This window comes from Macaca mulatta, chromosome 13 (assembly GCF_049350105.2).
Source record: "Macaca mulatta isolate MMU2019108-1 chromosome 13, T2T-MMU8v2.0, whole genome shotgun sequence".
Taxonomy (NCBI): Eukaryota; Metazoa; Chordata; class Mammalia; order Primates; family Cercopithecidae; genus Macaca; species Macaca mulatta.
The window spans coordinates 72,513,451-72,532,119 of NC_133418.1; positions in this window are offsets into that span (position 1 = coordinate 72,513,451).

The following is an 18,669-nucleotide window of genomic DNA, read 5'->3' on the forward strand; positions in this document are numbered from 1 at the left end:
AGCTTTTTGTTGTTGAAATAATATTAATGCATAGTTTTCTTATATATCTCCATAATGCTTCTTCTAATGTTATCATCATACATAAACATAGTTCAATTATTAAGATTAAGCAATTAATATTTATAGTCTACTATTAACTAAACCTCAGACCCTTTTTGGATATCACGAATTTTTCTACTATTATTATTTTCCTGTTACAGGATCTAATCTGGAGCCTCAAATTGCATATAGTTATTATGTCTTCTTAGTCTTTCCCAAATTGTAACAGTTCCTCAGTCTCCACTTATTTTTATAACCTTGACACTTGGAAGAGTACTGATCAATCACTTCGTAGAATGTCCCTTGATTTGTGTTTCTTTATGATTCCCTTAAGGTAATGATTTTTTTTTCTCAAAAATATAACATCCTAACATCTCTGTATCCTTCAGTGTGTCAAATCAGTAGATACATGATATCAAAATATGGTATTACTGATGATGTTAACCTTGATCACTTGGTTTAGGTTGTGCCAGTTTTTTGTTGTTGTTGCTGTTGTTTAAATTCTATAGTTACTATTTTTCCCTGTGCCATTAAGGCACATTTTGGGAAAGATATTTTGAGACTATGCAAATATCTTGTTTTGCCTCAAACTTACACTAACTAATTTTAACAACCACCAGTGAACCTTGAATGGGAAAATTATTACTTTGGTATTCAAACTGGAATTATTATTTTCTATATTCCTTTAACAGTTACAGATTGAAATTCTTCTCTAGTGAAGAGCTGTCTCTTATCTTGTCTTTATTTATTTGTTTCAATTAATTATATCAGTATAAAAGCTATTTACTCTTTGGGTTTTGTTCCAGTAATATGGTTATTTATTTTATTATTCAGATTGTTTCCGCTTTGGTCAGGGAGAGCTCTTTTAGCTTGGTTCCTATGAGATTCAGTCTTCCTTCCCTACATCCTGCCTTCCAAGCCTCCTTATATTCTGGGATCACAAAATTTTCCACATTTTGTTTCTGTCTGTCCCATCCCTTGAATCAACAAATCTTCCAATAAGCTTTGGTTTCTTGTTTAGGGAATAATGACAATTTACAAGTCTGTATGTGTTCAGTACATCTTTTCCTGAATATTTTCCGTCTTTGATTGGTTGAATCCATAGATGTGGAATCCACGGATGAGGAGGGTCAACTGTATATATTTTGAAAAACTGTATGCTCATGATAATTCCTCAATTTTAGTCCACACCATAGGATTCCTTCTAGCCTTCTTATGTAACCTCATTCCATGACAGTGAAAAAACTGCCCTCGTTATCCACAATAGTGGATAGTATTCAATCATAGTATTTTCTTAAAGCAGTTTCAGATTTACAAACCTGTGAGTTTACCTGTGGGTTAAAAAAAAATGCTAACTAGGCTACAGTAATTGTGTATAGTCCTTTTGTCTTTTGGTCTTTTGCCTTATGATATAATAGCAAAATACTGTTAGGTTAATTTTTCTTTTCCAAATGCCTTCAATGTGGTTATATTAATTTTAAGTAGTAGATTTATTTGTTATAGTTCATATTCCATTTTGAATTTTTCCTTCATTCTGGTTATTTACTTTGTAAAATTTATATACTGTAAAATTCCATCTCTGCCGTGTACAGTTTTGTGGGTTTAGGCAATTCATAGAGTACTCTGACTCCTACCACAGTTGAGATAAAGAACATTTCCATCATCCCAAAAGTTTCCTCATGCTCCAATTTGTGGAAAACCTCCCTCTCCACACACAATATTCCACCTCCAACCACTGATTTGCCTTCTATGTTGGTTTTGCCTTTCTTACCAGAGTATTTTTTGCTTTTTTCCTACTGTCATATAAATGGAGTTATAAAACAGAAATTCTTCTTGGTGTGACTTCTTTCACTTAAGTCAAGTGTTTCATTAATCAACAGTTCATTCTATTTGCTATTTTATGTAGTATTTCATTTTATGTATATGATAGATCATAGTATATTTATTCACTGAAACTAGTTGAACTCTTTTCCAGATTTTGGTGATTATGAATAGAGCTGTGACAAATATTCATGTGCAGTTTTTGTTTGTTTTTTTTATATGTTATTACTGCTCTTGAACAATTCCCTAGAGTGTTAGTTAGGGGTCATATGGTAAGTGTGTATTTAAATTATAAGAAACCGACTCACTATTTTCCAAAGTGGCTGTACCATTTTGCATTCCCACCAGCAACTTATGAGAGTTCCAGTTGTTTTGAATCACTGTCACCACTTGGAAGTGTGTGTAAGTGTGTGTGCACGCTTAATAGTCATTCCGGTATGTGTGTGGTGGTATCTCATTTCTTTATATTTTCTAGTCATATATTTTACATTTATGTCTAGAATCCACTTTAAGGGTATTTTGGATTTTTTTGTTTTGTTTTTGTTCTGTTTTGTTCCTATAAGTTTTAAAATTCAGGTTGAAGCTCATTTATTGTCTATGTGTGTATAATTATTGGAGTTAAATTCATTGAAAAGACCATCCATTTCCCATGAAATTGTCTCCCTCTGTCAAAATCAACTGACTATATATGTGTGTCTATATCTGAAATTTCCATTTGATTCTATTTAGTTATGAACATGTTCCATTGCCAGTTTTAAGTGTATGTAGCTACTGAGATGATCATAAGATTTTTCTTCTTAATCTGTTCATATGATAAATTAATTTTTACATGTTGAAGGAGTATTATATGCCATGGATAAATCTAATTTGGTTCTTATGATGCATTGCCCTTAATATATTGCTGTGTTTCATTTGTGATATCTGTTTGAAAGATTTTTACATCTATGATCATGAAAGATATTAGTCTATAGTTTTTTTCTTTTGATGATTTCTTAAAATTTTTGTATTAGGATAATGTTACCCTCACAGGACTGTTTCTTTTTTTTTTTTTTTTTTTTTTTTTAGTTTTCAATAATTTTTTTTTTAAATTTATTTATTATTATTATACTTTAAGTTGTAGGGTACATGTGCATAACGTGCAGGTTTGTTACATATGTATACTTGTGCCATGTTGGTGTGCTGCACCCATCAACTCGTCATTTACATCAGGTATAACTCCCAATGCAATCCCTCCCCCCTCCCCCCTCAACATGATAGGCCCCAGTGTGTGATGTTCCCCTTCCTGAGTCCAAGTGATCACATTGTTCAGTTCTCACCTATGAGTGAGAACATGCAGTGTTTGGTTTTCTGTTCTTGTGATAGTTTGCTAAGAATGATGGTTTCCAGCTGCATCCATGTCCCTACAAAGGACACAAACTCATCCTTTTTTATGGCTGCATAGTATTCCATGGTGTATATGTGCCACATTTTCTTAATCCAATTTGTCACTGATGGACATTTGGGTTGATTCCAAGTCTTTGCTATTGTGAATAGTGCCGCAATAAACATATGTGTGCATGTGTCTTTATAGCAGCATAATTTATAATCCTTTGGGTATATACCCAGTAATGGGATGGCTGGGTCATATGGTACATCTAGTTCTAGATCCTTGAGGAATCGCCATACTGTTTTCCATAATGGTTGAACTAGTTTACAATCCCACCAACAGTGTAAAAGTGTTCCTATTTCTCCACATCCTCTCCAGCACCTGTTGTTTCCTGACTTTTGAATGATCACCATTCTAACTGGTGTGAGATGGTATCTCATTGTGGTTTTGATTTGCATTTCTCTGATGGCCAGTGATGATGAGCATTTTTTCATGTGTCTGTTGGCTGTATGAATGTCTTCTTTTGAGAAATGTCTGTGCATATCCTTTGCCCACTTTTGATGGGGTTGTTTGTTTTTTTCTTGTAAATTTGTTTGAGTTCTTTGTAGGTTCTGGATATTAGCCCTTTGTCAGATGAGTAGATTGCAAAAATTTTCTCCCATTCTGTAGGTTGCCTGTTCACTCTGATGGTAGTTTCTTTTGCTGTGCAGAAGCTCTTTAGTTTAATTAGATCCCATTTGTCAATTTTGGCTTTTGCTGCCATTGCTTTTGGTGTTTTAGACATGAAGTCTTTGCCCATGCCTATGTCCTGAATGGTACTACCTAGGTTTTCCTCTAGGATTTTTATGGTATTAGGTCTAACATTTAAGTCTCTAATCCATCTTGAATTAATTTTCGTATAAGGAGTAAGGAAAGGATCCAGTTTCAGCTTTCTACTTATGGCTAGCCAATTTTCCCAGCACCATTTATTAAATAGGGAATCCTTTCCCCATTTCTTGTTTCTCTCAGGTTTGTCAAAGATCAGATGGCTGTAGATGTGTGGTATTATTTCTGAGGACTCTGTTCTGTTCCATTGGTCTATACCTCTGTTTTGGTACCAGTACCATGCTGTTTTGGTTACTGTAGCCTTGTAGTATAGTTTGAAGTCAGGTAGCGTGATGCCTCCAGTTTTGTTCTTTTGACTTAGGATTGTCTTGGAGATGCGGGCTCTTTTTTGGTTCCATATGAACTTTAAAGCAGTTTTTTCCAATTCTGTGAAGAAACTCATTGGTAGCTTGATGGGGATGGCATTGAATCTATAAATTACCTTGGGCAGTATGGCCATTTTCACGATATTGATTCTTCCTATCCATGAGCATGGTATGTTCTTCCATTTGTTTGTGTCCTCTTTTATTTCACTGAGCAGTGGTTTGTAGTTCTCCTTGAAGAGGTCCTTTACATCCCTTGTAAGTTGGATTCCTAGGTATTTGATTCTCTTTGAAGCAATTGTGAATGGAAGTTCATTCCTGATTTGGCTCTCTGTTTGTCTGTTACTGGTGTATAAGAATGCTTGTGATTTTTGCACATTAATTTTGTATCCTGAGACTTTGCTGAAGTTGCTTATCAGCTTAAGGAGATTTTGGGCTGAGACAATGGGGTTTTCTAAATATACAATCATGTCATCTGCAAACAGGGACAATTTGACTTCTTCTTTTCCTAACTGAATACCCTTGATTTCTTTCTCTTGCCTAATTGCCCTAGCCAGAACTTCCAACACTATGTTGAATAGGAGTGGTGAGAGAGGGCATCCCTGTCTTGTGCCAGTTTTCAAAGGGAATTTTTCCAGTTTTTGCCCATTCAGTATGATATTGGCTATGGGTTTGTCATAAATAGCTCTTATTATTTTGAGGTACGTTCCATCGATACCAAATTTATTGAGCGTTTTTAGCATGAAGGGCTGTTGAATTTTGTCAAAAGCCTTTTCTGCATCTATTGAGATAATCATGTGGTTCTTGTCTTTGGTTCTGTTTATATGCTGGATTATGTTTATTGATTTGCGAATGTTGAACCAGCCTTGCATCCCAGGGATGAAGCCCACTTGATCATGGTGGATAAGCTTTTTGATGTGTTGCTGAATCCGGTTTGCCAGTATTTTATTGAGGATTTTTGCATCGATGTTCATCAGGGATATTGGTCTAAAATTCTCTTTTTTTGTTGTGTCTCTGCCAGGCTTTGGTATCAGGATGATGTTGGCCTCATAAAATGAGTTAGGGAGGATTCCCTCTTTTTCTATTGATTGGAACAGTTTCAGATGGAATGGTACCAACTCCTCCTTGTACCTCTGGTAGAACTCAGCTGTGAATCCATCTGGTCCTGGGCTTTTTTTGGTTGGTAGGCTATTAATTATTGCCTCAATTTCAGAGCCTGCTATTGGTCTATTCAGGGATTCAACTTCTTCCTGGTTTAGTCTTGGAAGAGTGTAAATGTCCAGGAAATTATCCATTTCTTCTAGATTTTCCAGTTTATTTGCGTAGAGGTGTTTATAGTATTCTCTGATGGTAGTTTGTATTTCTATGGGGTCGGTGGTGATATCCCCTTTATCATTTTTTATTGCGTCGATTTGATTCCTCTCTCTTTTCTTCTTTATTAGTCTTGCTAGCGGTCTGTCAATTTTGTTGATCTTTTCAAAAAACCAACTCCTGGATTCATTGATTTTTTGGAGAGTTTTTTGTGTCTCTATCTCCTTCAGTTCTGCTCTGATCTTAGTTATTTCTTGCCTTCTGCTAGCTTTCGAATGTGTTTGCTCTTGCTTCTCTAGTTCTTTTAATTGCGATGTTAGAGTGTCAATTTTAGATCTTTCCTGCTTTCTCTTGTGGGCATTTAGTGCTATAAATTTCCCTCTACACACTGCTTTAAATGTGTCCCAGAGATTCTGGTATGTTGTATCTTTGTTCTCATTGGTTTCAAAGAACATCTTTATTTCTGCCTTCATTTCGTTATCTACCCAGTAGTCATTCAGGAGCAGGTTGTTCAGTTTCCATGTAGTTGAGCGGTTTTGATGGAGTTTCTTAGTCCTGAGTTCTAGTTTGATTGCACTGTGGTCTGAGAGACAGTTTGTTATAATTTCTGTTCTTGTACATTTGCTGAGGAGTGCTTTACTTCCAATTACGTGGTTGATTTTGGAGTAAGTACGATGTGGTGCTGAGAAGAATGTATATTCTGTTGATTTGGGGTGGAGAGTTCTATAGATGTCTATTAGGTCTGCTTGCTGCAGAGATGAGTTCAATTCCTGGATATCCTTGTTAACTTTCTGTCTCGTTGATCTGTCTAATGTTGACAGTGGAGTGTTGAAGTCTCCCATTATTATTGTATGGGAGTCTAAGTCTCTTTGTAAGTCTCTAAGGACTTGCTTGATGAATCTGGGTGCTCCTGTATTGGGTGCATATATATTTAGGATAGTTAGCTCTTCCTGTTGAATTGATCCCTTTACCATTATGTAATGGCCTTCTTTGTCTCTTTTGATCTTTGATGGTTTAAAGTCTGTTTTATCAGAGACTAGTATTGCAACCCCCGCTTTTTTTTGTTCTCCATTTGCTTGGTAAATCTTCCTCCATCCCTTTATTTTGAGCCTATGTATGTCTCTGCGTGTGAGATGGGTCTCCTGAATACAGCAGACTGATGGGTCTTGACTCTTTATCCAGTTTGCCAGTCTGTGTCTTTTAATTGGAGCATTTAGCCCATTTACATTTAAGGTTAAGATTGTTATGTGTGAACTTGATCCTGCCATTATGATATTAACTGGTTATTTTGCTCGTTAGTTGATGCAGTTTCTTCCTAGCCTCGATGGTCTTTACATTTTGGCATGTTTTTGCAATGGCTGGTACCGGTTGTTCCTTTCCATGTTGAGTGCTTCCTTCAGGGTCTCTTGTAAGGCAGGCCTAGTGGTGACAAAATCTCTAAGCATTTGCTTATCTGTAAAGGATTTTATTTCTCCTTCACTTATGAAACTTAGTTTGGCTGGATATGAAATTCTGGGTTTAAAATTCTTTTCTTTAAGAATGTTGAATATTGGCCCCCACTCTCTTCTGGCTTGTAGAGTTTCTGCTGAGAGATCTGCTGTGAGTCTGATGGGCTTCCCTTTGTGGGTAACCCGACCTTTCTCTCTGGCTGCCCTTAAGATTTTTTCCTTCATTTCAACTTTGGTGAATCTGGCAATTATGTGTCTTGGAGTTGCTCTTCTCGAGGAGTATCTTTGTGGCGTTCTCTGTATTTCCTGGATTTGAATGTTGGCCTGCCCTACTAGGTTGGGGAAGTTCTCCTGGATGATATCCTGAAGAGTGTTTTCCAACTTGGTCCATTTTCCCCCTCACTTTCAGGCACCCCAATCAGACGTAGATTTGGTCTTTTTACATAATCCCATACTTCTTGAAGGCTTTGTTCGTTTCTTTTTCTTCTTTTTTCTTTTGGTTTCTCTTCTCGCTTCATTTCATTCATTTGATCCTCAATCGCAGATACTCTTTCTTCCAGTTGATCGAGTCGGTTACTGAAGCTTGTGCATTTGTCACGTATTTCTCGTGTCATGGTTTTCATCTCTTTCATTTCGTTTATGACCTTCTCTGCATTAATTACTCTAGCCATCAATTCTTCCACTTTTTTTTCAAGATTTTTAGTTTCTTTGCGCTGGGTACGTAATTCCTCCTTTAGCTCTGAGAAATTTGATGGACTGAAGCCTTCTTCTCTCATCTCGTCAAAGTCATTCTCCGTCCAGCTTTGATCCGTTGCTGGCGATGAGCTGCGCTCCTTTGCCGGGGGAGATGCGCTCTTATTTTTTGAATTTCCAGCTTTTCTGCCCTGCTTTTTCCCCATCTTTGTGGTTTTATCTGCCTCTGGTCTTTGATGATGGTGATGTACTGATGGGGTTTTGGTGTAGGTGTCCTTCCTGTTTGATAGTTTTCCTTCTAACAGTCAGGACCCTCAGCTGTAGGTCTGTTGGAGATTGCTTGAGGTCCACTCCAGACCCTGTTTGCCTGGGTATCAGCAGCAGAGGCTGCAGAAGATAGAATATTTCTGAACAGCGAGTGTACCTGTCTGATTCTTGCTTTGGAAGCTTCCTCTAAGGGGTGTACTCCTCCCTGTGAGGTGTGGGGTGTCAGACTGCCCCTAGTGGGGGATGTCTCCCAGTGAGGCTACTCAGGGGTCAGGGACCCACTTCAGCAGGGAGTCTGTCCCTTCTCAGATCTCAACCTCCGTGTTGGGAGATCCACTGCTCTCTTCAAAGCTGTCAGACAGAGTCGTTTGCGCCTGCAGAGGTTTCGGCTGCATTTGTTATTGTCTTGTCCCCAGAGGTGGAGTCTACAGAGACAGGCAGGTTTCCTTGAGCTGCTGTGAGCTCCACCCAGTTCGAGCTTCCCAGCAGCTTTGTTTACCTACTTAAGCCTCAGCAATGGCGGGCGCCCCTCCCCCAGCCTCACTGCTGCCTTGCCGGTAGATCACAGACTGCTGCGCTAGCAATGAGGGAGGCTCCGTGGGTGTGGGACCCTCCCGGCCAGGTGTGGGATATGATCTCCTGGTGTGCCTGTTTGCTTAAAGTGCAGTATTGGGGTGGGAGTTACCCGATTTTCCAGGTGTTGGGTGTCTCAGTTCCCCTGGCTAGGAAAAGGGATTCCCTTCCCCCTTGCGCTTCCCAGGTGAGGCAATGCCTCGCTCTGCTTCAGCTGTCGCTGGTCGGGCTGCAGCAGCTGACCAGCACCGATCGTCCGGCACTCCCCAGTGAGATGAACCCAGTACCTCAGTTGAAAATGCAGAAATCACCGGTCTTCTGTGTTGCTCGCGCTGGGAGTTGGAGACTGGAGCTGTTACTATTCGGCCATCTTGCTCCGCCCCCCGACTGTTTCTTTCTGAGTTGTTTTATGGACAGTTTTTGTAAAGTTGATTCTGTCTTAAGTGTTTAGGAGACTTCACCTGTAAAATATTCTAGGCATAGAGTTTTCAGTGGAAGGCATTTTTCAGTCTGAGTTCAATATTTCTAATAGATGTAGGACTATTCAGATTGTTTGATGTTTAGTGTGCATTGACAACCTGTATCATTCAGGGAATTGGTGCACTTCATCTAAGTTAAATTTATGAGTGGATATTGTTTTGTTTACCTATTCTTCTTTTAATATCTCTAAGGTCAGTAGTGATTTCCCCTCTTTAATTCATAATATTTGTAAATTTTCTCTTATTCTCTTGGCTAGTATGGCTGCTGAGAGGTTTGTCAATTTTATTGAACTTTTCAAATAACCTGCCCGTTTCATAGATTTCCTATTGTTCTCTGTTTAAATTTCATTGATTTCTGCTCATTTTGATTATTTCCTTCCTCTGCTTACTTAGGTTGAATTTACTTTTCTTTAGTTTCTTAAGGTAGAAGCTTAAGTAACTGATTTTTAGATCAGTTATTTTTTTCCTTTTAAATACGAACATATAATACTATCACTTTCCCTCTCAGGATGGCATTCTTTTGATACGCCTTTGTTTATATTGGTTAAAAATATTGGTAATTGTTACCACCACTTGGTTAACTTTTTTAGTTGATTTCTCACTGGTGTCTGCATGTGTCTTTTTCAGGTTAGCAAATGCTTGTGTCCCATTTCTACAGATTACTCTCTTTCCTTAGATTTTGGGGTACTTGGACACCCTGAGGCAGCAGTTCTCAATGGGTTCACAAAAAGTCAGGAAATGTTAGGTTTGCCAGCTTTTTCTGTTGTTATAAAGGAGAGCTGCTTCAGCTTTCTATAGCTGTAAGAGTAAAGTGAAAGCCCACATATTTATTAAGATATAAAGGTAACCATGTGGATTATACCTAGGCAAGTTCTAAAGGAAGACAAAATAATTTGTCACATGTCCTCATTTTGCCCTCAGTCCTATGTCCTTCCACATCCTGGGCCTGGATACAATTGTTGGCTTTCTGGCATCCATCTGTTGTGTACAAGAAAAGAATGGAAGAGGAGAAAATCTGAAAAGAGCATAGATCCATGGCAGCACCATGAAGCATCCATGTTAGTTTTTGTAATACTCACCTCCAGACTTCACTTCTCCTAGAAAATAAACCTTTCTCACGTTTAAGTTACTGTTGTTTGAGTTTTCAGTTACAGTGCTAAATGATGCTTACATATGGAGGTTTAAGCCGCAGATATTTGTATTAAAGCTAAAATTATAATCATGTACACCTGGCTAACTTTAATTTGCAAAAAAAAAAAAATGCCATGAAATTGAAAATCATCACGCAGTTTAAAATCCATTGGGATTTTAATCTCACTCTCTAAATAAAATATATGGAAAAGAAGAACCGGACAGCATTATTCAAGAGAAATATAATTCTCTAAAACCTAACTGAAATCCACAATTGGGCCAAGATGTGATCATTATAAGATTATTTTTAAAGATATTATAAAAACTATTTTTATGATATCAAAAGTTTGTGTTGCTAAGGAATCAAAATGATCATTTAGATTGAGCTGTTTATTTTACAGAAAAAGAAACTGTGTTCAGACATATTCTTTCATAGGTCCTATGTCACACACGTTATAAGCATCAGAATTAGATTTAGGGCACAGTGTTTTCAGTTAATAAAGGGCAATTCTTTTCATTGTACCAGAAGCAGATATCTTAGATTAAAATATTAAAAAAAAGATGAAAAAGGTGATACATTTAATCTTCATGTAGAGTTGATATCTTCATAGAAACACAATCTTAACTAGTTCTTATAACCATATGTGCTTGTACAGACAGTTTATATATAGAGATAAAAACAAAAGGCAACCATTGATGGATTATATGAGCAACAAGCAAGAATCACAACAAAATAACAATCTCAGGTTTTATAAATGATGGCATGCCCTCAACAGTTAGGTGTACTGCTCTGTTTCTTTAAGGCAGTTTTTTGAGTAATTATGCACAGTTATATAATTGTATTTTTAAAATCTCTGTTTTGAGCTTTATTCAGGGCTATCCTTGGATATTCCCCAACTAATCACAACATATTTAAAAGAAAATAACCTCTGCTTAGTGGAGCTATATGAGAGTTGTCTCATGATACCAAAAAAAAATAAATTAAGGTCATAGTACATCAAATAATTTTCCAAAGAGTGGATAAACCAGTTAGGATAATAAAATAACATACTTCCTATTTTCATTGTATTATTATTATTACTATTATTATTATTTTGGTATATCTCACTTCAATAAACAAAGTGTGGGTGTGAACTGTTGAATCACAGAATGTTTTAACAACAAAAATCTAAGTTTCTCACTTACAGATAGGAATTTATAGTAAACTGCAAAATGCCTTCTTAAGAAAAAGGAGAAAGAGAAGGAAGGAAGCAGCAGAAAGAGGAGAGAGAGAGAGAAGCAGAAAGAGACAAGGAGAGAGAATGTGCATGTGCTGATCAAATACAACAGTCTCGATATCTGTATACATAAGTGTTGTTCTATTAAATCACATGACTCATGAACAGCTACTAGCAACCTACTTTCCTTACAAGATGTGTCAAAATTTGTATGATGATATCTATACTTGAAAGTAAGATAAGAAAGAGGATAGATTTGAAGATGAAATAATGATTTGACATGAGCTCTACTTCCCAGAATGTTTACATTGAATCTGTGTCCTTTAAACATCTGTATGGCATTCCTCCAATTCATCTCCTCAAAGTTGCACTATAGGGTTTTGTTTGTAGCTAAGTTTTTTCTAAAAAATATGGTTTGATTCTATATGGCTTTATTAGAATATACTGATGTGTGCTTAGGGGTTTGAAACATTGCAGATGCTCTTGCAAACCATTTGGCTTTCCTAATTTCAGTTATCTGTCAGTGTTCTTGTTCTCTTGAAGATTACACAATTCTGTTTTATTTCCTCCAATTCTGTATTTGTTTTTATCTTCAACTATTTTGAATTCAGAACTCTTTTGTCATGCAGGTCTATCAATGTACAATGCAATAAATGAGAGTTCACATGAGAGGATAGAAGACAGAAAGGAGTTTCCAGACTCTTGAGATATAGTCTGACATTGGCCTGATCCACAGAAAGAATATTCTCTTTTCGTGAATTCCCAGTTTCATTTCCCTGGTTTATGACACATAGGTAAGACTTCGAAACTGTCAACAAAAAAGCTTATGACTGATGACAAGCAATAGTTTGAAGAGCACTTTATATTTTATGCAGCTATTTTATCACATTTGACTCCATTTTCATAGCAGTTATATATTTCCATGAGTTCAGAAATTGCTTAAAATGCTGGTTTCTGTACACTAAGAGCAAAACACCTATTTTTTCTGAAAATTTTTCTTGCATTGAAAAATCACTTTGACATTATGTTTACTTTAATTTTTTACAAAAGAAAGCAGTCAACTCAGCTTTACTACAAGCTTTTCGTAGAAGAAATGGTAAATATTTCATATGAATGCTTTTTATTTAAATAATTCTTATTTATTGCTTATTACTATGTGCCAGACATTGTTGTAAACTCTTTCAAATATTTGTTCAATGTGCACAAGTCAATGAGTTAAGTATTATTGTGCTGTCTCTTTTGCACCAGAAAAAATTATTCAACAAAGAAATGTGGTTACTGAAGTCCCATTTATGTATGTCATTTGAGTTTATTGTCTAAGTGTAAAATCTCTAATTAAAACAAAATAAAATATTTGAAAGAGTTCATTGGCAAATGACAAGTAAATATTTCTTTTAAGTTCGATAATATGTCTTATTGTTGAGAAACTTTTACCACATTATAAGTAGTCTTCTTTTATTTCTTATTTTAATTTGCATTTGGATCTCAAGGTAGAGCTGTTTTACGCAAATAGTAAGGGGCGATAATAGGATGTACCTTATTGTTACATGGTGTCAACATGGGGAGCTCGTGTTATATGAGATGCAAATATCATACCTACACAGCAAGAGAAAGGTCATTATAATTACCTTTATTTAAAAATGCTCATAGATAAGCATCCTCTACAACAAAGGAAAATAAATATTTCGTGTGTCACGGATGAAATTGCAATAAAATTTATAAAATATTAGAAGTAAAGACAAGGCATATTTCACATATACCTTTTGTATTTTACAAAAAAAACCTTTCTGACCTGAAAAACATATAACAGAAAAGCATATAATAGAAACAATATAAATTTAAAGAACTTTATATTAAAGTAGAAACAATTTCAGAAGACAAACGCCATGTCATCCTTTTAAAAATTTACATATATAAAAGTTTAAATTACACAAATTAATAAAATGAGAAACAAAAACAGTGAGAATTTTTCAAAACCTGAAGACTCACAATGCAAATGATCTGTGATTTAGAAGGAAAACATGGAGATGGCATTTCAGTATTAAAATGGAAAAAGCGGAATATAAATTCATATAAAATAGAGGTTAGAATATCACAGGAGAGTATTCTAAATAAACATACAGAAATATAATTGAAAAGTTAGATGAGAAGGGAATTTACCAGAATAATGCAATTTGCTAAAATTTTCTTTAAACAATTGAGAACTTAAACACACATATTCATTCAGGAAGTTGAATGAGAAAAAAATCCTACACAAAATAAATGTACAATGTTGAAATAATTTTAGTCAGATTTGACCAAAACTGAAGAGGGATTTAATCTTATATTCATGCAAATTATTTTAGACAATTAAAAAAATTACCCTATAGCACTTTAAGGAAATTTCCATAATGTTAATAATAAAATTTAACAAAAACAGAAAGGAAAAGGAAAATCAGAGGTGAATCTCCCTAATGCAGGTATTTGCCAAAATTATAAATAAAATAATAGTAAAAATGCGAAGCAATATATAAAATGTATCATAATCAAAAAGGACAAGAGGCATGTAAATATATTTAATGTAAATATATCTACTAACATAATTCAACACCTTAAGAAAAAACAGAAACCAATATTCACCCCAACAGGTGCAAAAAAAAGCAATGAATATAATAAATACTTGTTATGCTAAAATATAGAACAAAATTAATAGTTCTTCTGAAATAACATTTTTCCCAATCTGTGACATAGACAATATTAGTGAAATATTAGATGCTTTGTTTTGAAAATCACAAAATATATGTTTACTCTTGCACTTCTATTTACGTTTGCACTGGAATTCTGGTCAGCACAATAAGACAAAAATCTGGATCCCAAAGATGGAAAGAAAAGTGGCAAGATTGGTAAAAATTATCGTTGTCTATATAGAACCTCAAGGGAGCATAAGATAGTTGTTTAGAATTAATAGTAGTCTGTTAAACTGCTATAATATGTAGTATAGTATTAGTAAAAATGATCATTGTCTATATAGAACCTCAAGGGAACATAAGACAATTGTTTACAAATAATAGTAGTCTGTTAAACTGCTATAATTGATATAGGCAACAATAGATTTCTATATATCTGAATATAAAAACTAGAAAAAATAACAATTGTGAATCTATAATGAATATATCTTTATAAGAGTAACAACATTTAAAATTGTCTGGGTATAATCTTTGAAAGATATATATGTAAAATCTATATGGAGAACATCAAAATATTATTCAGGTAAAAAATTAACAAAATAGAATGGCTAATCATGTTCAAGGATGGGAAGCCTTATTATGAGAAATCTGACAAACTAACAAAAATCTCTTATCAGAAAATAAAGAGCCAAGACAGTAATAAAATAAAATATTAAGAGCAAGGGGGGGCTGGGAGGATTTTCTTCAGATATTGGAACTAATTATAATACAATAGCAATATAAAGAGTAAAATATGACACAGGATATAAAGAGTCAAATTAAAAACAGAATGCTGAAATTAATCCACACATGTATGGAACTAGATATATCACAAGAAGGGCACTAAATATGTTAAACAAAGAATGGACTATACATATTAGAATTAATAAATTGATTATTCAATGAAAGATTTAGGGACAGTTTGCGATCCACAAGCAAACTATCTCAAATATATTCTAAATATTTATATGTGACAAATTTCTTAAGCTTGTCTGGAAATAGAGATTTTGAACTTTTTTTGTGGATACAATGTTGGAAATTCACGTTAGGAGAAGTCTATATGGAATTTTCAGAATATCTTTATCTTCCATAGCACTGAGATGGAAACGTAAACATTAATGTTCTATTTAAAATCCATCAAATTGACAAATATTTAAAACAATTATTCCTCATACCTCATATTAACAGAGACATGGAAAAAAGTAAATTTCCTTGTTCTAACTATAGCAGTAGAGTTGGTACAATTTTGTACCAACTATACAAAATTGTTTTAATTTTGTATTACAATTTTACCAATTCGGAAAGGGGACTAGCAAACCCAGAAAAATAAAGATAGGCATAGTCTACTACAACCTTGAAATTATTTTATTTAAATTTGTAACAAGAAGAAGCATTTGCACATGTACATAGGAAAATGTTACTAAAATGTTCATTACACTATTGCTTGAAATAATTTTTAAAAGGAAAAAGAAATTCCTCGATTAGAAATAGATCAGTTGATTTTAGTATACATATTTAATGAAAAAATATATGGCAGGCCGGGCGCGGTGGCTCAAGCCTGTAATCCCAGCACTTTGGGAGGCCGAGACGGGTGGATCACGAGGTCAGGAGATCGAGACCATCCTGGCTAACACGGTGAAACCCCGTCTCTACTAAAAAAAAAATACAAAAAACTAGCCGGGCGAGGTGGCGGGCGCCTGTAGTCCCAACTACTCGGGAGGCTGAGGCAGGAGAATGGCGTGAACCCGGGAGGCGGAGCTTGCAGTGAGCTGAGATCCGGCCACTGCACTCCAGCCTGGGTGACAGAGCGAGACTCCGTCTCACAAAAAAAAAAAAAAAATATATATATATATATATATATATATGGCAGTGAAATACATGAGTTAAAGCTACATATAAATCAATATAAAAATATTAAGAATATTGAAGAGTCAAATGTAATTACCAAGTACATATAGCATAATACCTTTTATATAAAAGTTACAATATTTAAAAATACATTGTTTATGAATATACACATATGAAGTAAAAATATATAAACAGAAGGAATGTACGACTGGCTTCAGAAGAGTGATTTAACTCATAGGGGAAAGTAAGGCAGAGTCAGGTGCAAAACTAGCAATACTTTATAAAAAGATACGGCTGAAATAACAAAATGGTAATCTTTGTTGATTTTTTGTGGTGAATAAATGGGTGATTGTCTAAATATCCTCTATATTTCTTACGTTTAATCAATTTTTTAAAAAGGAAAAATCGCAAATATTTACATAGGTTATCTATGTTTTCCAAAACGACCATCTCTTTACACATTTAAAATTGAATTGTGCATTAAAAATCATATTATGTGTGTTGTTTAAAATTTATTATGTATATAAGATGGTGAGAAAGTGAGTTACTCCAGCATTTAAAATATGTTGAGACTGGCTACCAAAGAATATTTTTAACACTGACTCACTAAAAAAATTCCTCCATAGTTGCTATTCTTTCTGCTGTAGTGAGATAAAATAATATCCTGATGTACAAGGACGAAGTGAAAAGGATTTTTTAGAGGTAAATGTACAATAGATACATATATATATTATATATCTATGATGTGTTATCTATCAGTAATACACATCATTGGAAAAACGTTCTATATGAATAAAAAGTAGTTTAGTATAATTTTACTTTGAAACTTCTAAATCATTTTCTCATTCAACTCAATGTGTAATGACAGATTTTACTTCATTTTATAATGTAGAATATGTGCCTGATAATCAAACTAGCAAACTGGGTTGCATATGCTAATTTATGTATTTAAGTAAAAAGTGAGTAACTCATTATGATATTTAAATGCTTGCCAATTTCGATTTAAATTATAAAACATTTTGATGCATGAAGGCAAAAATGTAATCTAATTACAGATAACACCTTTATTCTGTCTTGGTATTCCTGCAGTCTTATCACTCATGACTTCATTATTTTAATAAAGACATCCTGGAACCATGATCTAGAGTTTAGAATACAAATGTATATTTTAGCTATACATTTCTATACATTTAGAAAATGCTTATAATGAAACCATTGGTGTGACATTAGCAATAATAATGTGAAGAGACAGCCTGTGTTTCTTCTTGAAATAATGCCATTGAATCTCAGATCAATTAAAAATACTTTGATTCATGTATAGTTCCAACAATAAAATAATAAAACTTGTATTTATAGAGTAAGAATTAGCTATGTAGGAAAGCTGTTTCTTTTCTCTATGAATACAAAATCTTTATAAAGTTAGGCATTAATATCAATCTATATTAAGGTTTTGGGATTTTGAGTTGCTGATGAAGAAGTAAACAAGTAGATATTTTTAAAATTTGAGTTAAGAATTTGTATTTGTTAAAATATTTATGTGGTTATCATTGGATTTTTCAATTTATTTATGGGAAATTCATCGTATAAGATTACTGAAATGCATCAAGCATATTCTCCGTAGATTGTGTGGAATTAGAAGGTGTTGGTAATAACTCAAAATTTAAATGATGGGCAGATAAACTATAGTGCTTCCTTAAGTAGAAATATTTGTACTTATGTGAATGAATGCTCCAAGTACACTAACTGAAGAAAAGTAAGAAAAGCAAGGCCCTATAATAAAATCTCACTTTTATTAAAATAAGTTAAAAAAGGAAAAATCAATCCATAAATAGAATAAAAATTAGATTTATTTTATATTAAAATTGAGTGAATGAGTAAATGATGAGATCCCAAATGTTCTTATTAACAAACACCTTTAACCCAAAGAATAAGTTTATTCTTAATAATCTTAGTTAATAGCGATAATAATGAAAATAAACAGAATATATTAACAAGCTAATGGGGAAAGCATATTTCCTGGATATCTCAATTGTTTTTGATTTGTCATCCATGAAAAATGTCTTCTGGATAAGTATGCATGCATGTACTCTGTAAGAACATGAACAGTGCAAAAATGTATGGCATAGAAAGTGGAAACCTCTCAATCCTGGATTTCATGTATAGTTATTGTTAACAATAAAAATTCACACAGAAAGCATTATATGTGTATATGTTGTGGGTTGAAGTGGGTCCCAAAAATTTATACATTGAAGTCCTAACCCTGAGTAACTCAGAATGTAAGGTTATTTGAAAATAGAGTTGTCACAGACATAATTGGTTAAGTTACAGTAGGACCTAAGCCATTATGACTGGTGTCCTTAGGAAAAGGGAAAATTTAGACAGACACATGTGCAAGGAGTACTCCATGTGAAGAGAAGACAGAGACCCGAGTGATGCTTCTAAACCAAGGAATGCCAAAGATTGCCAGCAAACTACCAGAATCTAGGTAACAGGCATCAAACTGATTCTTACAGCCCTCGGAAGCAAACAAACTTGCTGACACCTTGATACATCTTGATTTTGGATTTCTAGACTCTGGAACTGG